The sequence below is a fragment of the Neoarius graeffei genome, chromosome 4, assembly GCF_027579695.1.
Source record: "Neoarius graeffei isolate fNeoGra1 chromosome 4, fNeoGra1.pri, whole genome shotgun sequence".
Lineage (NCBI taxonomy): Eukaryota > Metazoa > Chordata > Actinopteri > Siluriformes > Ariidae > Neoarius > Neoarius graeffei.
This window is the reverse complement of record NC_083572.1, coordinates 97,388,517-97,416,496: the sequence shown is the minus strand read 5'-3', so window position 1 is coordinate 97,416,496 and position 27,980 is coordinate 97,388,517.

The window sequence follows — 27,980 nt, the reverse complement described above, 5'->3', positions numbered from 1 at the left end:
ACCAAATTCTAGTAATTTTATTTTTAAATTAAAGATATATGCTATACATTCTGCCACAGAAAAAAGAACAGTTCAAAGAAATTACTGAAAGCCCAAATATTGCCGTGGCATTCATATCCAAGATGACATTTACCGTATGTCACTGTATGTAAACGTCTGACCACAGCTGTATCTGAATGGCCCTGCATGTCCGTGACTGTGACCCCATGTGGGTAACCAATAAAAAGGTCATGCTACATCATGCTCGTCTTCTTTCTCATTCTGATCTTATCAATGATTTGGAGAAGTGGATTCAACATACTGAGTATAGTGCATTAATCCTTGGATAATAACCCCAACCTCTTGTGTATTTCAGAACAGGCCCAGTGGAACTGGCAAATGGAAATGGTCAATGTCCAAAGTCCCTGGAACCTGTACCTCAGCAACAGACAACGTCCATCTCTCTGAAACAAAAGCATATGACACAACAGATTGCCTTTAGGCACTCATCTGCACCACCAAATAAATCCTACTGAGGTGGGTATCAAGATCAGATAGAGGGGAAAAAAATGCAGTTTAGTACAAGAGAAGCATATAATCAAGCTTAAGGATTTACTAAAAGTGGTGGTTGATCCCAGGATTGGATCTGAAATAATGCTGCCGATTGCAAGATCATTCTCCTTTCTGTGACTGAAGAATTGGAGCTTGATAATCACACATCAAAGAGCTGGTCTGAAGTCCCTGCAATGGCAGGTACTGTGTACTCCCCTACAGTGTCTTGCAAAAATATTCATCCCCCTTGGTGTTTGTCCTGTTTTGCTGCATTACAAGGTGGAATGAAAATGAATTTTTGGGGGGTTAGCACCATTTGATTTACACAACATGCCGACAACTTTAAAGGTGAAAATTGTTGTTTTATTGTGAAACAAACAAACAATAATTAAGACAAAAAAACAGAAATCTGGAGTGTGCATAGGTCCCCCCCCAAAAAAAATAAAAAATAAAATAAATAAATAAAGGGAAATAATTTGGAAAGCCACCTTTTGCTGAAATTACAACTGCAAGTATCTTGGGGTATGTCTCTATTAGCTTAACACATCTAGCCACTGGGATTTTTGCCCATTACTCAAGGCAAGACTGCTCCAACTCCTTCAAGTTAGATGGGTTGCATTGGTGTACATCAATCTTCAAGTTATGCCACAGATTTTCAATTGGATTGAGGTCTGGGCTTTGATTAAGCCATTCCAAGACATTTACATTTTTCCCTTAAAACTACTCTGGTGTAGCTTTAGCAGTATGTTTCAGGTCATTGTCCTGCTGGAATGTGAACCTTTGTCCCAGTCTCAAACCTCTGGCTGACTCAAACAGGTTTTCCTCCAGAATTGCCCTGCATTTAGTGCCATCCATCTTTCCTTCAGTCCTGACCAGCTTTCTTGTTCCTGCAGATGAAAGAATTTCCCCACAGCATGATGTTGCCACCACCATGCTTCACTGTAGGAATGATGTTCTTAGGGTGTTGGGTTTGTGTCACACATGGCATTTCTCATGATGGCCAAAAAGATCAATTTTAGTCTGATCTGACCAGAGAATCTTCTTCCATGTGTTTGGGGAGTCTGCCACATGCTGTTGGGCAAACTCCAAATGTATTTTCTTAAGCAATGACTTTTTTTCTGACTACTCTTCCATAAAGCCCCACTCTGTGGAATGTACAGCTTAAAGTGGTCCTATGGACAGATACTCCCATCTCCGCTGTGGATCTTTGCAGCTCCTTCAATGTTATCTTTGATGTATTTGTTGCATCTCTGATTAATGCCCTCCTTGCCTGGTCTGTGAGTTTTGGTGGGTGGCCTTCCCGTAGTGGTGCCATATTCTTTCCATTTTGTTTTAATGGATTTAATGGTGCTCTGTGGGATATTCAAAGTTAGGGATATATTTTTTTATAATCCAACCCTGACCTATACTTCTCCACAACTTTGTCTCTGACCTGTTTGGAGTGCTCCTTGGTTTTCATGTTCCTTGCTTAGTAGTGTTACAAAGTCAGGGTCCTTCCAGAACACATTGATTTTATACAGACATCATGTGACAGATCATGTGACTGACTGATTGCACACAGGTGGAGCTTAATCAACTAATCAACTAATATTTGGACCAGCTCTTATTTAGGGGTTTCATATGAAAGGGGCTGAATGCCTATGCACACTCCAGATTTCTGTTTGTTTTTTGTTTGTTTTTTCCCCATCTTAATTGTTGCTGGTGCCATAATAAAACAACAATTTTCACTTTTAAAGTTGTAGGCATGTTATGTAAATCAAATGGTGGTAACCCCCCCAGAAATCCATTTTAATTAGTGTGCTTGTAAAAGCACACTATTGTTCTTCTTAAGTTTTATTTTTATTATTATTATTCCATATCACCCGTTTTTTTTTTTTGGATCCACTAGGACTCCTAGGGCTTTCGAGATAGAGACACCGTTCCAACGCTGAAATGTAGGGCCCGATCTGGAATGGCGTGCTTGTTAAAATGGTTGCACTACCCCTTGTCATTCGTTCGGTAATCCCGTTTTTCGGCAAAATTCTGTGCCATTGAAATGAATGGGTAGAACTTTGGAGTGATGATGTCATCAGGAGCTCCTCCACTCTAGTATGCTAGCTGTTAGCATGTTAGTATGCTAACTGTTAGCATTAGCATGATAGCTGTTCTGCTACAGCTCAGAAAGCACACTTTGCATTTTCTCTGCAGAAATGCAGTCTAGTTACCTCTGCCAAGGAGGTTATGCTTTCGGTAGCGTTGGTTTGTTTGTTTGTTGGTTTGTCTGTTAGCAACATTACAGAAAAAGTTATGAACAGATTGCTCTGAAAATTTTTCCAGAGGTGTGACTGGGCACAAGTAACAATCCATTAAATTTCGGCGGTGATCCGGATCACCGTCTGGATGGATCCCGGAATTTTTTAAAGGATTCTTGGCAGAGGTCTGTGCTCTCTGAGTGCTTTTCTAGTTAGTGTGCTTGAAAAAGCACACTATTGTTCTTCTTAAGTTTTATTTTTATTATTATTATTATTCCATTTCACCTGTTTTTTGGAATCACTACTCCTCCTAGGGCTTTCGAGATAGAGACACCGTTCCAATGCTGAAACGTAGGGCCCGACCTGGAATAGCGTGCTGTTTTTTTTTTGCTTTTGGATCAACACACCTGTTCTCTTGTTCTTGTTGTTTTTCTGTTGTTTTTTTCCATAGAGAATGAATAGGGCTCACGAATCGAATCGTCCTGCTCGGACATGCTTCATCGCAGACACACCAAACCTCATGTGATACCTCTGGCCAAATCCCCAGACACATATATGCATTTAGTTCTGACCCGCACTCATTTTTTCCCTTTCTTTTCATCCCCCACTTTTTCATCCATTCACTTCCATTCATTTTTGGCCCCATTGAAAATGAATGGCGTTTCGGGAAAAAAGCTTTCACTCTCCGTCAAATTTTTTAACTGAGTGACCAAACTTCAAGAGACTTCGTATGATGCCTCAGGGCAAGTCCCCACACATATCCATCCCCTCATCTGAGACCTCCACTCGTCTTTTTCTTGGTTTTCACACATCCTTTTTTCCGTCCATAGGCTTCCATTGATTTTTGGCCCCATTCAAATGAATGGAGTTTTGCTCAGTAACACTTCACCACATATCCACTGATGTAATGTGCTTGTATACAGCTTTTGGATCAATGCACCCGTTAGCATGTTAGTATGCTAGCTGTTAGCATGTTAGTATGCTAGCTGTTAGCATGTTAGTATGCTAGCTGTTAACATGTTAGCTGTTAGCATGTTAGTATGTTAGCTGTTAGCATGTTAGCTGTTAATATGCTAGCTGTTAGTTGTTAGCATGCTAGCTGTTAGCATGTTAGCATGCTAGCTGCTAGCATGCGAACTGTTAGCATGCTAGCTGTTAACATGCTAGCTGTTAGCATGCTAACATGCTAACTGTTAACATGTTAACATGCTAGCTGTTAACATGTTAGCATACTAGCTGTTAGTATGCTAGCTGTTAGCATGTTAGTATGCTAGCTGTTAGCATGTTAGTATGCTAGCTATTAGCATGCTAGCATGATAGCTGTTCTGCTACAGCTCAGCAAGCACACTTTGCATTTTCTCTGCGGAAATGCAGTCTAGTTTTTATTATTCATTTTCACCTGTTTTTTGGATCCACTACTCCTCCTAGGGCTTTTGAGATAGAGACACCATTCCAACGCTGAAACGTAGGGCCCGATCTGGAATGGTGTGCTTGTTAAAATGGTTGCACTACCCCTTGTCGTTCATTTGGTATTCCCGTTTTTCAGCAGAATTCCGTGCCATTGAAATGAATGGGTAGAACTTTGGAGTGATGACATCATAAGGAGCTCCTCCAGTCTAGATGTTAGAGCGGGAGCAGCAGAAAAAAAAATTAAAACTGTGATTTTACAGCCAAAATCCATGTTTTAAACCCTGTAAAACCTCTGAATTAAATTGAAAAACATATAAATGTTAGGACTAGGACTGTTTTGGCCTCTAGAGGCCGCTGTTATTTCCTTTTCATGTCGTGTTTATTTTGGCCTCTAGAGGCCGCCACTGTTCCTGTGTTTTGTGTTTGTGTTAATTGCCTAATTATCTTCACCTGTGTCCTTTATTAGTTTGTCTATTTATACCCCTGAGTTCAGTCCTCTTGTCACGGAGTCTTTGTGCTGTTATGTTTATCTCCAGTTTCCTTTGTACTGTGTTTTTTGATCTTCTTAGCTTTTGAATTTTTGCACTTTGCTTTTCTTTTGGATTATACTCTTTGTTTTTTTTTTTTTTTTGTCTTTTGTTTTGCCCTGTATATAGTGTATATAGTTTAAATAAACCTTTTGATTCTTTTTCTACTTCCGCCTCACGCCTCTGCATTTGAGTCATCCCCCTGGTGGCCTAGTGGGGGTTTGCTGGATTATCACACCAACGAACCAGGTTCGAATCCCAGCAAAACCCTAACAGAAAGACTCCGTCATGACCGACTCAGCAGAGGCTGCTTCAACTGTCTACCCGGCCAACCTTCAGGGAATTATGGCAGCTTTGACACGCTTCGGAGCGACCATGGACGCTCATGGACGTACACTCACCAGCCAACGTGAGGCCCTCGCTCGCCACGAGGAACTGCTTCAGCAAATTGGGAAAACCCTGGCACAGCTGACATCTCTGCCTGCATCTCCTGCTCCTGATCCAGTTCCTGCTCCTGATCCAGCTCCTGCTCCAGTGCCTCCTGCAATGCTGCCTTCTTCACCTCGCGAACCCAGCCTTCCTGCACCACAGAGGTATGACGGCAAGCACAGTGAGTGCCGAGAGTTCCTTACCCAGTGTCAACTCACCTTTGAGCTTTAGCCTACCACCTACACTACGGATCGCCGCAAGATTGCCTTTGTGATAACCTTATTAGCTGGTAAGGCGCGAGCCTGGGCTACTGCTATCTGGCAAAGACAGGGACCTGAGTGCTTTGATTTCCAGCTGTTTTCTGAAGAGATGCTTCGGGTCTTCGATCAGGCAGACATCAGTACCGACGCAGCCCGAAAGCTCATGTCCATCCGGCAAGGAGGAAGCGTCGCAGATTACGCCATCTCGTTCCGAACACTCGCAGCAGTAAGTGGATGGAACGAGACTGCCCTGGTGTCAGCCTTCCACCATGGTCTGTCTGACCCCATCAAGGACGGTCTGGCCTCTATTGGATGCCCAAGTGACCTCGAAACCCTCATCTCACATGCTATTCGTCTGGACAACAGGATGAGAGAACGCCACCAAGCCTTGAGCCCCCCCAGCCTCCCTACCTCTACCTGGAGACCGTCTACCTCCTTCAGTGACTGTCCAGAACCCATGCAAGTGGGTCGTACTCGCCTCTCCGCATCTGAGAGGGAGCGCAGAAGGAGGGACAAGTGCTGCATCTACTGTGGCAAGCCTGGTCACTTCCGAGCATCATGTCCCGAACTCTTGGGAAAAGGACCGCCCCGTCCAGCCGAGGGAGGGTTGTGACGGGGCCTACCCTCTCTCCCGGACTCCCTGGCCAAGGAATCTACATCCCGGTCTCCATCTCCTGGGGTGAGTCTGTCCACTCTTGTCAAGCTTTGATAGACTCAGGGGCGGCTGGGAACTTTATGGATATTCACTTCGCCCAAAGCATCAATATTCCGACTGCACCTCTTGAAGTCCCACTGTCTGTGTCTGCCCTCGATGGCCAAGCGTTAGGTGATGGAAGAGTCACCCAAGTTACTTCTCCAGTTTTCCTCCAGTCTCAAGGTCACAAGGAAGAAATATCCCTGCACCTGATTCCTTCACCTGAGTTCCCAGTTATTCTAGGCCTTCCTTGGCTTACTCGCCACAACCCTCGCATAGACTGGGTAACAAGCCAGGTTGTGGAATGGGGCCCTGCATGCCATGCCTCTTGTCTGCTCTCTAGCTCTCCTGTGTCTCCTGCCGAGCCCCCTGATCTCACCGAGTTATCTCAAGTTCCCACAGAGTACTGGGATCTCAAGGAGGTATTCAGCAAGAGCAGGGCCGCCGTTCTTCCTCCGCACCGGGCCTACGACTGTGCCATCGACTTGCTCCCTGGGACTACCCCTCCTCGTGGCAGACTGTTTTCCCTCTCTCAGCCAGAACGCAAGGCTATGGAGGAATACCTCAAAGACGCCCTGGTCTCTGGGTTCATTCGACCCTCCACCTCACCTGCTGGTGCCGGCTTCTTCTTTGTCGGCAAGAAGGATGGGGGGCTTCGACCATGTATTGACTACAGGGGCCTGAACAAGATTACTGTGCGCAACCGATATCCTCTTCCGCTGATGTCCACTGCTTTCGACCTGCTCCAAGGCGCCACCGTCTTCACCAAGTTGGACCTACGGAACGCATACCACCTCATCCGTATCCGACAGGGAGACGAGTGGAAGACTGCCTTTAACACCCCGTCTGGGCACTACAAATACCAGGTGATGCCCTTCGGACTCACCAACGCACCAGCTGTTTTTCAGGCCCTAATCAACGACGTCTTAAGGGACATGATTAACCTATACGTTTTTGTCTACCTCGACGATATCCTTATCTTTTCCAAGACCGTGCAGGAGCACCGCCACCATGTCCGCCAGGTTCTCCAGAGGCTGCTACAGAACAATCTGTTCGCCAAGGCCCAGAAATGCGAATTTCATGTTCCCGAGGTCTCCTTTCTGGGATTTATTGTACGGACAGGCCAACTCCAAATGGACCCTGCCAAGACCCTGGCCGTCCGGGATTGGCCTACTCCCAAGTCCGTTAAGGAGGTTCAGCGGTTCTTAGGATTCGCTAACTTCTACCGCAAGTTCATCAGGAACTTCAGTTCTGTGGCAGCACCCATGTCAGACCTCACCAAAGGGACAGGTGGATCTTATGGCTGGTCTCCTCAGGCAGAAAAGGCGTTCAAAGACCTCAAGGACCGCTTCTGCACGGCACCCATTCTGGTTCTCCCGGACACCTCCCAACCATTCATCGTGGAGGTGGATGCCTCGGACAGTGGTGTCGGCGCGGTGCTCTCTCAACGTTCGGAAGGAAAGCTGCACCCCTGCGCTTACTTCTCCCACCGCCTGAGTCCTGCTGAGTCCCGGTACGATGTGGGGGATCGAGAACTGCTAGCGGTCAAACTGGCCCTTGAGGAGTGGAGGCACTGGCTGGAGGGAGCACAACATCCATTCCTGGTTTGGACTGACCACAAGAACCTGGAGTACCTCCAGCAAGCCAAGAGACTGAACCCTCGACAGGCTAGGTGGGCCCTGTTTTTCAGTCGGTTTGACTTCACCCTCTCATACCGCCCCGGCTCCAAGAACACCAAACCTGACGCACTGTCCAGACTGTTCTCTGCCACTAACAGGGAGAATGAAGTCGGGCCTATTATCCCTGTGTCCCGGATTGTGGCCCCTGTCCGCTGGGGTATTGAGGAGGCTGTCCGACGAGCCCAACGCCAGGACCCCGGTCCTGGGACGGGGCCACCAGGCCTCTTGTACGTCCCACATCAAGCCCGGGCCAAGGTTCTCCAGTGGGGTCACTCTTCCCCTCTCACCGCCCACCCGGGAGCTCGGAGGACCCTGGACTTCCTGAAAAGACGCTTCTGGTGGCCTAACATGGAGAAGGAAGTAAGGTCATTTGTCCTATCCTGTGAGGTTTGCACCAGAACCAAGAACCCACGACAGCGTCCCCAGGGTCTCCTGCATCCTCTGACCATTCCCCGGCGTCCCTGGTCCCACGTGGCAGTCGACTTTATCACGGGTCTCCCTGAGTCACAAGGTAACACGGTCATTTTGGTCTTAGTTGACAGATTCTCCAAGGCCTGCCGCTTCATACCACTGTGCAAACTCCCCTCTGCTCTTGAAACTGCGAAACTTTTGTTTAATCATGTCTTCCGAGTCTTTGGTCTTCCACAGGACATCGTCTCAGACCGAGGGCCCCAGTTCTCCTCCCGAGTGTGGCACGGGTTCTGCAAGGTCATCGGAGCCACTGCCAGCCTCTCCTCTGGGTTTCACCCACAGTCCAATGGTCATACGGAGAGGCTCAACCAGGACCTGGAAACCACCCTGCGAGGCCTGGCTATGGATAACCCGACATCGTGGAGCACCTGGCTGCCATGGGCGGAGTACGCCCACAACACCCTGCAGTCATCGGCCACCAAGCTGTCGCCATTCCAGTGCCAATTCGGGTTCCAGCCACCTCTGTTCCCGGACCAGGAGGAGGACGCGGGGGTGCCCTCGGTCAACCAATATGTGAGACGGTGTCGCAAGACCTGGAGCAAGGTCAGGAAGACCCTCATACAGACCTCCAGAACCAACCAGACTCAGGCCAACCGCCATAGAAGACCTGCACACGCTTTCCGCCCTGGGCAGCGTGTTTGGCTGTCCACTAAGGACCTTCCACTGCGGGTGGAGAACCGCAAGCTTGCTCCTCGCTACATTGGCCCCTTCAAGGTGGTGCGCAGGGTGAACCCTGTCTCCTACCGGCTCCAGTTGCCCCGGACTCTGAGGATCAACCCCACTTTCCATGTTTCCCTGTTACGGCCCGTACTGACGTCTACGTATGCCCCTGCCCCTAGGAACCCCCCACCCCCCCGCATCTTCCAGGGGCAGACTGTGTTCACTGTGAATCGCCTGCTTGACTCCCGCCGGGTCCGCGGCGGGTTGCAATATCTGGTGGACTGGGAGGGCTATGGTCCTGAGGAGCGCTGCTGGGTTCCTGCTCGGGATGTCCTTGATAAAGAACTATGTCGGGACTTCCATTCGGCCCATCCGGATCGCCCTGGGAACGTCAGGAGACGCTCCTAGAGGGGGGGGTCCTGTTAGGACTAGGACTGTTTTGGCCTCTAGAGGCCGCTGTTATTTCCTTTTCATGTCGTGTTTATTTTGGCCTCTAGAGGCCGCCACTGTTCCTGTGTTTTGTGTTTGTGTTAATTGCCTAATTATCTTCACCTGTGTCCTTTATTAGTTTGTCTATTTATACCCCTGAGTTCAGTCCTCTTGTCACGGAGTCTTTGTGCTGTTATGTTTATCTCCAGTTTCCTTTGTACTGTGTTTTTTGATCTTCTTAGCTTTTGAATTTTTGCACTTTGCTTTTCTTTTGGATTATACTCTTTGTTTTTTTTTTTTTTTTGTCTTTTGTTTTGCCCTGTATATAGTGTATATAGTTTAAATAAACCTTTTGATTCTTTTTCTACTTCCGCCTCACGCCTCTGCATTTGAGTCATCCCCCTGGTGGCCTAGTGGGGGTTTGCTGGATTATCACACCAACGAACCAGGTTCGAATCCCAGCAAAACCCTAACAATAAAAGGGTGGAGAGGAGATTTCACTGTGTGAAGCGCAGTGAAATCTCCCTTCAAAATGATGTGAAAGAGTGTGACGGGCTGAGCCGTGATGCTGACATAGCGCGCAGGCAGCCATTTGCTGGCATTTTTAAATCACTGCTGTCCTGTCCTGTCGCTATTCTCATTGCCACCACCATATGTACTATTTAAGATCTCTTTCATATTGTCATTAATCACCATTTGCCACAGATTAATTACGCAGGGCCAAACTTAGTGTTTAGAGTGCAGGGAAAGGCCTACCGGCACTTCTAGATGGCTATTGTTTGTGCATCTGACTCATTCAAAATATTCGCTTGAAACATATTGTCATTTTCATTCTTCATTTGTATAATATTTGTCTAGTCTCAAAAAGTAAAATAATTCACACTGGCTGTTAAAAACTTAATTTATTGGTTAAAACTTTTGTTATTACAACTCCGGTAGCAATTCACTCACCGGCATTCAAAACATTCTTCCGTGTCTCGTTTGGGGAAACAGATGGACTGTTTCACTGTGGGGGGGGGGGGGGGGGGGATAGAGGGGTTTCCCGGGTTCTTTGTGGGGCAGCCCATTGTGATGGGGGTGTAGGGGTAATGACTTAAAAGCCATTTGGAGGGTTCAGCAAGGTATTTTTGTGCATGTCAGTTATTGTATGTATTTTTGTGTTATGTTTTCTTATTTGATTTATTATTTGGTAATAACTATGTTGTTTAGTTAATTGATTATTTTTGACAGTGGGGCTATCCAGTGGGTGGGACTACAGTTAGCAATGCTCTATATTAGACCCAAGAGCCTCAGTAGGTGAGGGTTGGTGGTGAAGTGAACGTGTCTTGTTAATTGAAGTTGCTCTTGATAGTAGTTCAGGGTCTGAGGACTTAGCCTGGCTATTTATGCTTGTTTATTTTCAGTTTGTACATCTTTTGTATATTTTTTCATGCACGCTTATCACTGTAAATATTTGCACATTGGTAAAAAAAAGCGAAAAAGAAAAAAAATAAACGAAGCCTTTTCATTGAAAACTATTTGGTCTCCTCCGTCTTCTCCGCTGCTGGGGCTATCCTGCCACAAAGAGACTTTGAGCCAGAGAAGGAGTGAGAGCTGTTGACCAAAGCCATTTAAAATGAGGATTTCAGGGCGTGAAAACACATTCTCATATCTTAACCCTTTACTGTTGCTGGCAACATCTGAGCAAGCACACTCCGGCAGTTTCTGCAGAGGAAATGCAATCTAGTTCCAGCTTGTAATGCGACAAAACAGGACAAACACCAAGGGGGATGAATACTTTTGCAAGAGACTGCAACTGGATGACTAGCTTCAACGGGTACAGTCCACATGTGTAATCCATTTCCACATGTGGACTGTAATCTATCCAATCAGTCCACATGTGTAATTTGACTCAAAGTCAAATTGACAAGAAGAGTCAATTCGCTATCTGCCCTCTCATTCAGGCAGCTCTGTTTCACTTCTGGTGCTCATATCTAATTTAAATGGATGAAGTAAAAAAAAAAAAAGACAAGGATCAGTGTCTACTGTGAACTTATTTGAAAGTATGACAAATATAATATTACATTAGCCTTCACATCCAGTCTTCATCATTCAGCCCACATGGTTATATCAGCTATAGATGAATGACAGGTCTTGTAAAGTAACTCTGAGCCCATGTGGTTATTTCAGATATCGATGAATGACGGTTTTTGGTGCAGTGCCATCTGAGGGATCGGAGATCACATATGTTCAGCTTAGGCTTGTGCCCTTGTCCTTTATGCACTCAAATTCCTCCAGATTCCTTGAAAGGTTTAATGATATTATGCACCATAGAGGGTGACATATCCAAATCCCTTTCTATCGTTCTTTGAGGAGCATTGTTTTTAAACATTTCAAGAATTTTCTCATACATTTGTTGACACACTGGAGATCCTCAGCCCATCTTTGCTCCTCAAAGACTAGGCCTTTCCTGGGCACTGATTTTTTTTTTTTCACCAAACCATGATTACAATCACCTGTTGACATCACATCATTATTTTATGTTTTTACCTCATTACTAGCCCTAAATTTCCCCCATCCCAACTTTTTTTTTGGACTGTGTTCAGGCCTAAAATGCAGGAATGGATGTATATTATTGTAACAGTCTGGTATGGATGGGTGGAGCACAGAAGATGGCAGGACAGAGATCAGGTTGATACACCATTATTTTTATTGTCACACTTTTCAGTCTAACTTAAAAACACAGACAGCCACACACACAACCGGCGTCTGGTTCGGGAAAGAGCTCCTCTGCTCTCGCTCTCCCTCCTTAAATAGGGCATGGTCACTGGGAAGACACACACAAACACAGGTTAATTGTCGTCAGGTGTAGTGATTCTGCCACTTACCTTCCCTGACTCCACCCTCCTGTCACAGACCGGCGCTTGACCATGCCCCCACTGCCACATACCCCTACCGCCCGACTCAGGCTGGGCGGCCGTCCGGCCTGCAGCCGACTCCCCCCCCCCTTGACGGGAGAGGAAGTCCGCCACGACCATCTGCGCCCCCGGCCTGTGGACCACCTTAAAATTGAAGGGTTGGAGTGCCAGATACCAACGGGTGATCTGTGCGTTGGCATATTTCATGCGGTGGAGCCACTGGAGGGGCGAGTGGTCTGAACAGAGGGTGAAAGGGCGCCCCAGCAGGTAGTAACGGAGGGCGAGGACCGCCCACTTGATCGCCAGACACTCTTTCTCGATCGTGCTGTAGCGCCCCTCATGCACTGACAGCTTCCTGCTAATGTACAGGATGGGGCGGTCCTCCCCCTCCACCTCCTGGGACAAAACGGCCCCCAGCCCTCTGTCCGACGCATCGGTCTGCAACACAAAGGGGAGAGAAAAGTCAGGGGAGTGTAAAAGTGGCCCCCCACACAGTGCAGCCTTCACCTCAGAAAAAGCCCGCTGGCATTGCTCCGTCCACTGGACCGGATCTGGTGCCCCCTTTTTAGTGAGATCAGTCAGCGGGCTGGTGACGTCCGAATAATTAAGTATAAACCTACGGTAATAGCCAACCAGCCCCAGGAACTGTCTCACCCCCTTTTTGGTCTTGGGCCTCGGGCAGGCCGCAATCGCTGCTGTCTTATTAATTTGGGGACGCACCTGCCCATTGCCCAAGTGGAAGCCCAGATACCGTACTTCCACCCGCCCAATCGCACACTTCTTTGGGTTGGCTGTGAGCCCCGCTCGCCTCAGCGACCTAAGGACGGCCCTGAGATGTTCGAGGTGCCTCTGCCAGTCATTACTGTAGATGATGATATCATCTAGATAGGCAGCCGCATACGTGGCGTGAGGGCGGAGGACTCTGTCCATCAGCTGCTGAAACATCGCGGGCGCCCCAAACAGCCCAAACGGAAGGGTGACGAATTGGTGTAAACCAAACAGTGTGGAAAAGGCCGTTTTTTCTCGGGATAGTGGAGTCAAGGGGATCTGCCAATATCCCTTCATCAAATCCAGCATCGAATAAAAGCGAGCAGTGCTGAGTCGATCGAGCAACTCATCAATACGAGGCATCGGGTATGCATCGAATTTAGACACCATGTTGACTTTTCTATAGTCCACACAGAACCGGACCAACCCGTCGGCCTTGGGTACCAAGACCACCGGGCTGCTCCAGTCACTGTGGGACTCCTCGACGATGCCCATTTCGAGCATGGTCTCAAGTTCTTCCCGAACCACCTTTTTTTTGTGTTCGGGTAGTCTGTAAGGGCGGCTACGCACTACTACCCCCGGGGGCGTCTCTATGTGGTGCTCTATGAGGTTAGTGCGACCAGGCAGGGGCGAGAACACATCTGAAAACTCGGTCTGCAACTGGGCGACCTCCGTGAGTTGGGTCGGGGAGAGGTGGTCTCCACAGGGGACCGGAGAGGTGCGTGATGCCAATGCCCCCTTTTGGACCTCCGGCCCCAGCTCCGCCTTCTCCGGAACCACCGACACCAATGCCACGGGGACCTCCTCATTTCAGAGTTTAAGCAGGTTGAGGTGGTAAATTTGTAGTGCCCCACCCCTGTCCGTTCGCCTCACCTCATAGTCGACGTCCCCGACTCGCCGTGTGACCTCAAAGGGCCCTTGCCACTTGGCGATCAATTTGGAGCTCGATGTGGGCAAGAGTACGAGTACTTTATCTCCTGGTGTGAACTCCCTAAGGCGCGTACCCTTGTTGTACAGGCAGGCTTGCCATTCTTGGGCCTGCCGCAAAGTCTCCTGGGTTAGGTGGGTGAGCGTGTGGAGTTTTGCGCGCAGGTCCAGAATGTATTGGATTTCGTTCTTGCTTTGTGAAGGTCCCTCCTCCCAATTTTCCCACAGCACGTCTAGGATGCCGCGCGGCTTACGCCCATATAATAATTCGAACGGGGAGAACCCCGTGGAGGCTTGGGGAACCTCTTGCACTGAGAACAACAAGGGCTCGAGCCACTTATCCCAATTACGTGCGTCCTCACTTACGAATTTTTTAATGATATTTTTGAGGGTGCGATTGAACCGTTCCACTAAACCGTCTGTTTGTGGGTGATACACACTGGTGCGGATCGGCTTAATCCCCAATAACCCATACAGTTCGCGCAGTCTTCGTGACATAAATGTAATGCCTTGATCAGTCAGAATCTCTTTCGGGATTCCGACTCGGGAGATGACGCAGAAGAGTGCCTCTGCAATACTGCGTGCTGAGATATTGCGCAGAGGCACTGCTTCCAGGTATTGTGTTGCATAGTCCACCAGAACTAATATAAAGCGGTACCCTCGTGCTGACCGATCTAATGGCCCGACGAGATCCATCCCAATTCTCTCAAATGGGGTCTCGATCAATGGAAGAGGGTGCAAAGGCGCTTTTGGAATGGCCGCTGGATTTATTAACTGGCATTCGCGGCATGCTGTACATCACCTACGAACATCGCTGTGAATCCCCGGCCAATAGAATCGGGCCATTATTCGGGCTAGTGTCTTATCCTGCCCCAACTGTCCAGCCATGGGATTAAAGTGAGCCGCCTGGAATACCAATTCCCGGCGGCTCTTTGGAATTAAAAGTTGCGTGACTCGCTCTTTAGTTTGAGTGTCCTGCGTCACTCAGTATAATCTATCCATCATAATCGCGAAGTAGGGGAAGGATGGGGTGGCGTTCGGCTGGAGCGTTTGACCATCGATTACTCTCACTTGGTCAAACGCATGTCACAGAGTCTCGTCTCGCGACTGCTCTAATGGGAAATCTGTGAGGGATTCCCCAAGAGAGAGAGGAGGAGCCGGCGGCTCCTCACTCTGACGCGGAGATGACATGGATGGCTCTGTGACAGCTGCTCCCGCCAGAGCGACACCGGGACCCCCCGCCTGTCAAATGGCAGGACCCACTCTTTACTAAGCGTCTCATTAAATCCCGAAATCCCGGCCAATCAGTCCCCAAAATTACAGAGTGGGTAAGGCGAGGATTAACCGCCGCCTTCACTATAAATTTTTCCCCTCTGAAAAAAATGTGGACCCACACCAAAGGGTAGCTGTGAACGTCCCCGTACACACACAACACCTTCACCCCCTGTGCTCCCCCCAATGCCTCATTTTGAACCAGCCTTTGGTGAATTGAGGTCTGGTTACAACCATAATCCACCAACGCCTGATATGTATCCCCTTGGATACTCACCGGTATGCGATACGCTCCGGCCTGATCGAGGGCGGCCTCTGGCACGTCGGGGATCTGAACCACCGCGCCCACTTCCATCGCCGTGCACTGCTGTTGCAAGTGGCCCGGCTCCCCGCAGCGCCAGCAAACCGGCCTGGGCTTTTCCTCTGCACCGGTGATCTGGGGCTCACTCACCTGAGGTGGGGGAGAGACAGACACAGAAGGGAGAAACGGGAGGGCACCGCGGGTGCGGCAGGCCAGCTGGGGTGGTGCCAGCCCCCGCCTCCACGGTGGGGGAATGGGGCGAGGACGGGACACAGGAGGAGGGGGAGAGAGAGAGAGAAGAGGAGAGAAGAGACGATGCCATCTGCTGTCCTGCCGCCGGGACAGCCACCAAATGGTCCTCCGCCAGCTCGACTGCCTGATCCAGCGACGCCGGGCGGTGGCACTGGACCCACTCCGCAGTTCCTGCTGGCAAGCAAGCGATGAACTGTTCCAGCACCACCTGGTCGATGATTCCCTCGGTGTCGCGGTTGTCGGCCCTCAACCACCGCCAGCAGGCATCCTGGAGCTGCTGGCCAAACACAAACGGCCGGCCGACTTCCTCCAAGCGCAACGCGCGGAAGCGCTGGCGCTGCTGCTCTGGGGTGCGCCCCACGCGCTGGAGGACGGCCCGGTGGAGGTCCGCGTAGGCCAGCCGGCGGTCAGCGGGGAGCTGTAGCGTGGCCAGCTGTGCTTCTCCCGTTAGCAGGGGGAGGAGGCGCGCCACGCACTGCTCCATCGGCCACCCCGAGACTTCGGCGACTTGCTTGAAGAGCGTGAACGCCTCGGGGTCGTCCTGCGGGCCCATCTTGGTGACGGTGAGGGGAGACGGGCCCGCAGTAGGAGCGCTGGTGGACCCCGCCGACGCGAGTTGGTGCCGGAACCCCTCTCAATCTTCTTGCTGGGCCAGCACCAGGGCTTCGAAGCGTCGCTCTTGTTCCTTTCGGAGGGTGACGAGCGCCTGGTGCTGGCTTTGCTGGGCCGTGGCAAGGGCGTGGACCAGGTCGGCGAACGGGGAGGACTCCATGGGGCTGATCGGCTGGTGCTCCACGTCCCGGGTTTCGGCACCACTGTAACAGTCCAGTATGGATGGGTGGAGCACAGAAGACGGCAGGACAGAGATCAGGTTGATACACCGTTATTTTTATTGTCACACTTTTCAGTCTAACTTCGAAAACACAGACAGCCACACACACAACCGGCGTCTGGTTCGGGGAAGAGCTCCTCTGCTCTCGCTCTCCCTCCTTAAATAGGGCGCGGTCACTGGGAAGACACACACAAACACAGGTTAATTGTCGTCAGGTGTAGTGATTCTGCCACTTACCTTCCCTGACTCCGCCCTCCTGTCACAGACCGGCACTTGACCACGCCCCCGCTGCCACAATTATCAACTGAAATGAAGGTGACCAAACAAAACATGAAATATCTTGGGTTCATACTGTCTGTAATGAAATACAAGGGTTTTTTTTTTAATCCCTGCTTTCTTCTATTTTTTTTTTATTTGCATTTTCCATACCGTCCCAACTTTTGTGTATTGAAGTTGTCTCTCTCTCTCTGTTGGGAGATTGTCCTTCAGCCTGTAAACAGAAACACTTTTACAATCAATCTTTGATAAATGTGAAATAATGAGTATTTCCCCTCCCCCCACCTCTCTCTCTATCTCTCTCTCTCTCTTTCTGTTTCACATTCACAGTCTCACCAGCTAAATGATTTATATTTCCACTCTGAGGGTATCGATGTGCAAAGCCAGATTAAGTAAAAAAAAAAAAATGTTCATAAATGTTGTGTACTACTGGTTGCATTAGCAAGATTAATGTAGAGATTTTGCTACTTCATAATATTCTGGAATCTGGAATTGTGGGACAAAGTATAATTATTTCTTGGTCAATTCACATCGTGTAAAGTAGAAATTTAAAAAGAATCATATTGGTATCAGATTATTAGTATGCATGTAAACATATTAATTATTCTTAATTTTTTTTACTATTTTGATCAGAATTCCTCACTGCAAACACAATGTGTCATGTCCATGCGCGTTTGCGCTTGGAATGCAGAGAGGCACACATCGGACTGAAACTCACGTGGGTGCAGTGCAACGCTCAAATTCATTCGGACCAACTACCATGCACCTGGTCCTGATCAGAGCGCAATCACAGCTTGCACATATAAGGACTCTCCTGACACTCTTGCACATATAAGGACTCTCCTGGTTTGCTACCCTGGTTTTGACTTTGTTTTCTGCTTTCCTGTCCATGCCTTGCTGTTTTCCAATTGCCTGAACTCTGCGTGTTTCGTTTTTTTCAGTCTTTGCCTCATGTTTTGAAACTGTTTTCCAGCTTGCTTTCAACAAAACTCTTTCTACACTTATATCTGTTTATGTCCCAATTCAGTGACACAACGGACCTCAAATCTAAAGTGGTAGTTTTTTTCCCCCAAAAGTATTTTATTTATACAAGAAGACTCCCCAAAGAATTCCACTTATCTATTTAATTAATGCCAATTCAGTTTTACCCATTTGACACATTTAATTAACAGTATTTTAGCCAAAAAAAGTGCCATTTGTTGTTTTTTCCACTGAAGCTGCATCACTGTTGTTACTTTTTCATCATCTCTGTTTTTCCAGGAGAGTATAGCAATTAACATTTTTCACATACCGTGTTTCTCTCTCTCTCTCTGCGAATTAAGTCAGATAGAAAAATAGATTTAGCTTGTGCATTCATTATAAATCATTGCTAATCTAATAAACACTGCATGAAAACCTGTGAATCCCACAAACTTCATAAATCCCAGTAGTTAACAGCTGTTTACAGCCTATGATGTCTACGTTCACCTGTGCCATAAATTGTTGAACAAATCACAGGCAGTGGAAATGTGAATGATGCTAATTAGCATCTGAATACCATTGAAACTCCCTGGCTAGAACTTATCTCCCTCTAGCATTTGGATAAAATCAACAAAAAAAATCATGCATGATTGGTTGGTTGATCTGTGCCTACTGATCACCCTGGGCCATTATAATACAGGCTTGGGTAAACCTCTCCCTTATATAATAATAATAATAATAATAATAATAATAATAATAATAATAATAATAAATATTTAATAATGTATTTAATTATTATTATTTACAATATTGTTTTGTGGTCTCAAATGCATGAAGAAGGCAATAAATTCCACTAATTAACTTTTGATGAGGAACAGCTGTTAATTGAAAACAATTCCAGGTGACTACCTCATGAAGCTCATTAAGATAATGCCAATTATTGGGTTTCACATGATGTCACTTCCGTCTCATTAGTTATTCAAAACTTTAGCTGGTGGTCTACCAAAGCTCAGCTGACAAAGTGTTTGTATGGAGAAGGTGAAAAGTGCTTTATGCTTGAGTTGTTTTAGGTTGTTCGAATCGATCGAGCCATGAAACTGATAAAAGTTTCTTCAGGGTTCCCCGTGAACTAATAAAAAAGAGTAAACAAACACAAGATTTCACAAAAAGATGTCGAGAAAGGTGGTTTTTGAACCTCTCACTGAAATCAAAGGGAGCTGAGTCAAAGCATGCTCGAGTTTGCAGTGATCACTTGGTGAAAGGTTTATATATCCCTCTCAGCTATGTCCTTAATGTTTTCCAAGTATTTTTTCTTGCTATGTGTCATTATTTTATGGTACTTTTTTTAGTCACAAAGTCCTTAAGTCCCCAGCTGTTTCTTTGTTTACTCCTCACTCCTCACAAAGTCCATATGCATGAAGATTGCGACAAAATTCTTGCCCAGCCATACAGTTACAATGCGCCGTGATCACTTCTCTGTCTTGTTTAACTAAGATCCAGGTCTTTAAAGGGGTTTCTTATGATCTTTGTGAATGATTTACATAAGAGATAATCAAGCAAACTGTTGTTTGTTCACACTTCAACTTGCAGCGCTTCATTGTAAAGACTCAAACAAAAAGCTTGAAAAAAAACATACTTACATGGGCAAAAACAATACAGGATTCATTTTGCAGTGACTTGATACTGAGGTCCTTTACCCAGCCACATACAAAAAAAGTTGTGAGCCTCCATACTTTTCCACACTTTCATCTGTTTTGCGGTGTAGAAGGATGTCTGCAACACCAGATAGTTCGAGATGTCGGGGAACTCGACTGAAGGGTAGTTTTCAAGATTGTATGAAAAATCCTTCTTTCCCAGACTGTAGGGGTCTGTTCCATTGCACATAGTAATCTTCTGAATATATCTAAACTAAGCAGTGGCTTCTAGATTACGAGCATAATCTGATAAGTTATCACTAGTTGTTTGCACTGCGGCACCCGTTTTGGTTTGCTTGACCACCAGCAGTTTTAACGGAAGTGAAATCACTAAGAAAAGTCACGTGACTGAAACCCAAGAATAGTGTGCAAAGCATCCTCAAGGTAAACACTAGCTACTTTGAAGAATCTAAAATATGAAACATATTTTAACACTTTTTTTGTTCACAACATAATTCTATATATGTTCCATATGTTATTTCGTAGTTTTGATGTTTTCAGTATTATTCTACAATGTAGAAAATAGTCAAAGTACAGGAAAACCTATGAATAATAAGTAGGGGTGTCCAAACATTTGACTGGTACTGTATAGGTTGTATATTCATCTTTTTGTTATACCATGGGCTGCACTGTAATCAATATCATGAATATTAATTTATTTGGGACATAAAGGGAAAACAATTGCAAGGAACATGTTGATTAAACCACATCAGTCATGATGCCCCTCCAGAAGTCCATTCATCTGTAGCACACTCTGCCTTGCTTCAAGCAGCTGTAAACACAATCAGAACATACAACCAGTACTGTGCAGTTGAATCAAATCCAATGAATCTAATCTCATAAATCTTACCCTCTTCCTCTGTCATCTCTGGCCTCAACTCTTCATGCTGCCATGAGCCGTGGTCCTCCTCTACTGACGCACTCAAAGAATTCAAGTGGCTGGACCTATCTCAACAAAGAGAACACCATTACTGTGTCTACATGTATAACAAAGTATCTGAAGATACAGTGGGGCAAAAAAGTATTTAGTCAGCCGCCAATTGTGCAAGTTCTCCCACTTAATAAGATGAGAGAGGCCTGTAATTTTCATCATAGGTACACTTCAACTATGAGAGACAGAATGGGGGGAAAGAATCCAGGAAATCACATTGTAGGATTTTTAATGAATTAATTGGTAAATTCCTCGGTAAAATAAGTATTTGGTCACCTACAAACAAGCAAGATTTCTGGCTCTCACAGACCTGTCACAACTTCTTTAATAGGCTCCTCTGTCCTCCACTCGTTACCTGTATTAATGGCACCTGTTTGAACTCGTCATCAGTATAAAAGACACCTGTCCACAACCTCAAACACTCACACTCCAAACTTCACTATGGCCAAGACCAAACAGCTGTCAAAGGACACCAGAAACAAAATTGTAGACCTGCACCAGGCTGGGAAGACTGAATCTTCAATAGGTAAGCAGCTTGGTGTGAAGAAATCAACTGTGGGAGCAATTATTAGAAAATGGAAGACATACAAGACCACTGATAATCTCCCTCGATCTGGGGCTCCACGCAAGATCTCACCCCGTGGGGTCAAAATGATCACAAGAACAGTGAGCAAAAATCCCAGAACCACACAGGGGTACCTAGTGAATGAACTGCAGAGAGCTGGGACCAAAGTAACAAAGGCTACCATCAGTAACACACTACGCCACCAGGGACTCAAATCCTGCAGTGCCAGACGTGTCCCCCTGCTTAAGCTAGTACATGTCCAGGCCCGTCTGAAGTTTGCTAGAGAGCATTTGGATGATCCAGAAGAGGATTGGGAGAATGTCATATGGTCAGATGAAACCAAAATAGAACTTTTTGGTAAAAACTCAACTTGGTGTGTTTGGAGGAGAAAGAATGCTGAGTTGCATCCAAAGAACACCATACCTACTGTGAAGCATGGGGGTGGAAACATCATGCTTTGGGGCTGTTTTTCTGCAAAGGGACCAGGACGACTGATCCGTGTAAAAGAAAGAATGCATGAGGCCATGTATCCTGAGATTTTGAGTGAAAACCTCCATCCAATTCAAGGGCATTGAAGATGAAATGTGGCTGGGTCTTTCAGCATGACAATGATCTCAAACACACCACCCGGGCAACGAAGGAGTGGCTTCGTAAGAAGCATTTCAAGGTCCTGGAGTGGCCTAGCCAGTCTCCAGATCTCAACCCCATAGAAAATCTTTGGAGGGAGATGAAAGTCCGTGTTGCCCAGCGACAGCCCCAAAACATCACTGCTCTAGAGGAGATCTGCATGGAGGAATGGGCCAAAATACCAGCAACAGTGTGTGAAAACCTTGTGAAGACTTACAGAAAACGTTTGACCTCTGTCATTGCCAACAAAGGGTATATAACAAAGTATTGAGATGAACTTTTGTTATTGACCAAATACTTATTTTCCACCATAATTTGCAAATAAATTCTTTGAAAATCAGACAATGTGATTTTGTGGATTTTTTTTTCTCATTTTGTCTCTCATCGTTGAGGTATACCTATGTTGAAAATTACAGGCCTCTCTCATCTTTTTGAGTGGGAGAACTTGCACAATTGGTGACTGACTAAATACTTTTTTGCCCCACTGTACATCAAGTTTCTCTCAAGGCACAGATTTCACAAGTACAATATGCACAATAAAAATATGCTGAGAACAGTTCAATCCAGCATGAACTAGGGTCTTTTAACATCTCAAATGTTGTGTATACACAACTGGAACTCCTTACCAGATGACGTTCAATCACTGTCAAATATTGAGAAATTTAAAAGAGCGGTGAAAAGTTCATTCATAGTAAATAATTAGGCTTTTTAAAAATATTTATTTTATCGACATTATTGCTTTTGTTATGGTGACTCTTCTCAGTAGCTTCTGTAATAACTTTGAATGTGCTATCATCCTCAGTAACAACTTAACAGATTGGTTTGCAGTGGAGTCTGGAGTAAGACAAGGTTGCATCTTATCACCAATGCTGTTCCTTGTTGTCATTGACTGAGTGATGAAAAACACCATGAAAGACCAGACCAGAGGTATCAAATGGACTCTGTTCTCATTGCTTGAAGATCTGGACTTTGCTGATTACATTGCCCTCTTTTCTTCCAAACATGACCATATGCAAGACAATAGAAACAGACTGAATGACTATGCAAGGCAAATTGGGCTACAGATACAGTGGTGCTTGAAAGTTTGTGAACCCTTTAGAATTTTCTATATTTCTGCATAAATATGACCTAAAACATCATCAGATTTTCCACACAAGTCCTAAAAGTAGATAAAGAGAACCCAGTTAAACAAATGGGACAAAAATATTATACTTGGTCATTTATTTATCGAGGAAAATGATCCAATATTACATATCTGTGAGTGGCAAAAGTATGTGAACCTCTAGGATTAGCAGTTAATTTGAAGGTGAAATTAGAGTCAGGTGTTTTCAATCAATGGGATGACAATCAGGTGTGAGTGGGCACCCTGTTTTATTTAAAGAACAGGGATCTATCAAAGTCTGATCTTCGCAACACATGTTTGTGGAAGTGTATCATGGCATGAACAAAGGAGATTTCTGAGGACCTCAGAAAAAGTGTTGTTGATGCTCATCAGGCTGGAAAAGGTTACAAAACCATCTCTAAAGAGTTTGGACTCCACCAATCCACAGTCAGACAGATTGTGTACAGATGAAGGAAATTCAGGACCATTGTTACACTCCCCAGGAGTGGTCAACCAACAAAGATCACTCCAAGAGCAAGGCGTGTAATAGTCGGCAAGGTCACAAAGGACCCCAGGGTAACTTCTAAGCAACTGAAGGCCTCTCTCAAATTGGTTAAGGTTAATGTTCATGAGTCCACCATCAGGAGAACACTGAACAAAAATGGTGTGCATGGCAGGGTTGCAAGGATAAAGCCACTGCTCTCCAAAAAGAACATTGCTGCTCATCTGCAGTTTGCTAAAGATCACGTGGACAAGCCAGAAGGCTATTGGAAAAATGTTTTCTGGACAGATGAGACCAAAATAGAACTTTTTGGTTTAAATGAGAATCGTTATGTTTGGAGAAAGGAAACCACTGCATTCCAGCATAAGAACCTTATCCCATCTGTGAAACATGGTGGTGGTAGTATCATGGTTTGGGTCTGTTTTGCTGCATCTGGGCCAGGACGGCTTGCCATCATTGATGGAACAATGAATTCTGAATTATACCAGTGAATTCTAAAGGAAAATGTCAGGACATCTGTCCGTGAACTGAATCTCAAGAGAAGGTGGGTCATGCAGCAAGACAACAACCCTAAGCACACAAGTTGTTCTACCACAGAATGGTTAAAGAAGAATAAAGTTAATGTTTTGGAATGGCCAAGTCAAAGTCCTGACCTTAATTCAATTGAAATGATGTGCAAGGACCTGAAGCGAGCAGTTCATGTGAGGAAACCCACCAACATCCCAGAGTTGAAGCTGTTCTGTACGGAGGAACGGGCTAAAATTCCTCCAAGCCGGTGTGCAGGACTGATCAACAGTTACCGGAAATGTTTAGTTGCAGTTATTGCTGCACAAGGGGGTCACACCAGATACTGAAAGCAAAGGTTCACATACTTTTGCCACTCACAGATATGTAATATTGGATCACTTTCCTCAATAAATAAATAACCAAGTATAATATTTTTGTCTGAGTTATTTAACTGGGTTCTCTTTATCTACTTTTAGGACTTGTGTGAAAATCTGATGATGTTTTAGGTTATATTTATGCAGAAATGTAGAAAATTCTAAAGGGTTCACAAACTTTCAAGCACCACTGTAAATACAGTCAAGACCCAAAAGATGTGTTTCAATACCACCAGTGCCAGTAACATCAGCATAGAAGGGACTACCATCAAACGAGTCTGTGATTTTACATACTTGGGGTCAGTAATCAGCACAGAAGATGCAACAAAGAAAGACATCGAGAACAGACTAGCAAAGGCAAGGGCAGCATTTCATCAGCTCAAGTTCATTTGGAAGTCCAAGCAGTACAGCCTCAAGACCAAGATTTGTATTTATAAGAGCAATGTCAAGTCAAGGCCATCCTTCTATATGAGAGTGAATGCTGGAGAGTCACCAAGTCCAACATGGAAACATTCTCCCATTTCCACCATGGGTGTCTCAGGAGGATAATATTTTGGCCCAACAAGATCTCCAACAAAAGATCTCCTCCAGCTCAGCCAGACCATATGCATCATCAGTGAAATACAGCATAGATGACTTTGATGGCTAGGACATGTGCTGAGGGTGTCACAGACAAGTATTGTAAGGGTTGCACTGTGATGGACCCCACAAGGCAAGAGACCAAGGGGCAGGCCAAGGAACACCTGGTGAAGGACAGTTGAAGCAGAACTTAAGCAAATTGAGATCACCTGGAGTGAGGCTGAGACCAAAGCAAAAGACTGTGCTGGATGGAGGGATCTTGTGGAGACCTTATGCTCCAGTAGCAAAGAGGATAAGTAAGTAAGTAATTGTTATTTTTTGTCATTATCATATTGTTTTTTTATTACATTATTTATTACAATGACTTACTCACTGTTTATTCGGCCGGCAAGGGCCATTCTGTGTGGAGTTTGCATGTTCTCCCCGTGTCTGCGTGGGTTTTTTCCGGGTGCTCCAGTTTCCCCCACAGTCCAAAGACATGCAGTTAGGTTAACGTGGGGCGGCCTTGGGTTGAAGTGCCCTTGAGCAAGATACTTAACCCCTGACTGCTCCCCGGGCACTCTAGTGTGGCTGCCCACTGCTCTGGGTGTGTGTACGTGTGTTCACTGCTTCAGATGGGTTAAATGCAGAGGATGAATTTCACTGTGCTTGAAGTGTGCATGTGACAAATAAAGGTTTCTTCTTCTTCTATTTAAGAGTAGGTTTTAATTAAGGCAGCATGGTGGTGTAGTGGTTAGCACTGTCACCTCACAGTAAAAAGGTTCTGGGTTCAAGCCCAGTGGCCGAGGGGGGACCTTTCTTTGTGGAGTTTGCATGTTCTCCCCGTGTCTGTGTGGGTTTCCTCTGGGTGCTCTGGTTTCCCCCACAGTCCAAAGACATGCAGGTTAGGCTAATTGGTGGCTCTAAATTGGCTGTAGGTGTGAGTGTGAATGGTTGTTTGTCTCTATGTGTCAGTCCTGTGATGATCTGGTAACTTGTCCAGGGTGTACCCTGCCTCTTGCTGGGATAGGCTCCAGCTTGCTTGCGACCCTGTACAGAATAAGCGGCTACAGATGGATAGTTTTTAATTATTATATGTATTTTATTTTTATGTATATGTACATATATATTTATTTTTTCATATATAGGTCTTCTGAATAAAGATTTTTCCTCCTAGCTGCAAGGTCCAATTAGCTGTACTGGAAGTTCCTGCATACTGCCTCATAACAAGTTTTATAGGCAGCTGGAAATTAATGAATGTGCTCCTACATTATTTATTTTCCTGAACTCAAAGGATTAATACATTTAACATAACCATTTACATCGCCATTGATGACTGGATAACAACAGTCATATCCCTAGTCCAAGCAATGAATCATGGGAAGTATGAAGATGGATAAAGCACAAGACAAAAAAGTAATAGATATGTTGGCAGATTAGCAGAATCTGCACACTAAAAGTAATGCAAACCTGCTCTTGCACAATAATTATACATTTATGAGCAGCTAAGACAAATGACAGGTATAAACAAAACTGTGAAGTTTATGCATTCAGCTCTCATTGCATCCAGAAAGCACAACAATCACAGGTTTACCAGCTAGACAACTGTAGTGCATGCTGGGAAATGTAATTGATAATCTCTTAACATTTTATGTTTATATTATTCTTTCATATTGCATGATCGAGGAGGAAAGACTACATTTCCTATAACTTTCAGCTCAGCCATGGTGTCTGCGGTGTGATGATGTTGATCCAACCTTGCAGACTGAAGCGATGTGCCTTGAATCTCAGAAATTCAGATTTATTTCTCAGCATATTACTCCCTCCCCCACATGCATATTTATTTATTTTACCTACAATGACCTGAGTATGCCATTATATTAAGTCTACTCAGGGCTCTCAAGTCTCACGCACTGGGGGTGAGACACACACATTTCAAGCAGTTCACACGCCACACCTTGTATCTCTCACGCACAGAAATTACTAAAACAATGCCTACCAAGGTGCACCGCTATTTTTTAACTGTGGATGAAGAGCAGGCATCAAGTGGTTTCCCGCAGAGTTCAGAAATAGCTTGCCACACACCGATCAATAAATTGAGAAATGTAGCTACCCAACAGCCAATCAAAAAATAGCATTGTTGTTGTCACGGCGAACGCCCTTTTTGTCAGCCGGTATGCAAGCGCGTTAATTACTCACCTGTATGGAATCAATTTGGTGCCAAAATGTTCATACAATACTTTTGAAATATCAAACAAAAACGACAAATCAAAATACAAAAAAAGAAAAAAAGTCAATTTTTTTAGACTGGCAAGCAAATTATTCGTGTAATCATGCAAAATATCAGTCTATTACTCTTCAGAAACCTTTTATTTTTGTTCCGCGTCTTTCTCAGTTTTGTTTGACGTAATTTATTTTGGTTGCGATTCCAGCTCTCTCGTTTGCGCTCCCTGACTTTTTGCTTGCAGTTTTGGCACAAACTTCATGTGTGGATGGGCTGTCCAGGAATGCATTCGCATTGGGTAACTTGTGTTTGACTGACAGCTACGCTCAGCCATTCCCTACTCGGATTTTGGCGGACTGTTTGACGAGTGACCGATCCATTGACGGTAAACAAGGATCGAGTGGACTTCAGTGGCGACTATGATATTGAATTAATTCAACAAAGTGTAAATTCAATATCATAGTCGCCACTGAAGTCCACTCAATCCTTGTTTACCATCAATGGATCGGTCACTCGTCAAACAGTCCGCCAGAATCCGAGTAGGAAATGGCCGCAACAGCCTCCGGGGAATGGCTGAGCGTAGCTGTCAGTCAAACACAAGTTACCCAATGGGAATGCATTCCTGGACAGCCCACCCACACGTGAAGTTTGTGCCAAAACTGCAAGCAAAAAGTCAGGGAGCGCAAACGAGAGAGCTGGAATCGCAACCAAAATAAATTACGTCAAACAAAACTGAGAAAGACGCGGAGCAAAAATAAAAGGTTTCTGAAGAGTAATAGACTGATATTTTGCACGATTACACGAATAATTTGTTTGCCAGTCTAAAAAAATTGACTTTTTTTTCTTTTTTTGTATTTTGATTTGTCGTTTTTGTTTGATATTTCAAAAGTATTGTATGAACATTTTGGCACAAAATTGATTCCATACATCTGCGTGCAATCAAGGAGAACAAAGCGACACGCTGACTTCAGGCTCGGGTGCGAGGACTGAACAGCAAAAAATAGGCTGCTGCAGCGCGAAATTCAAACTCGATCACTTGCCGAGCATTTTGTGAAGCTGTGTAGAAGTTTTACCATTGTCAAGATCTGAA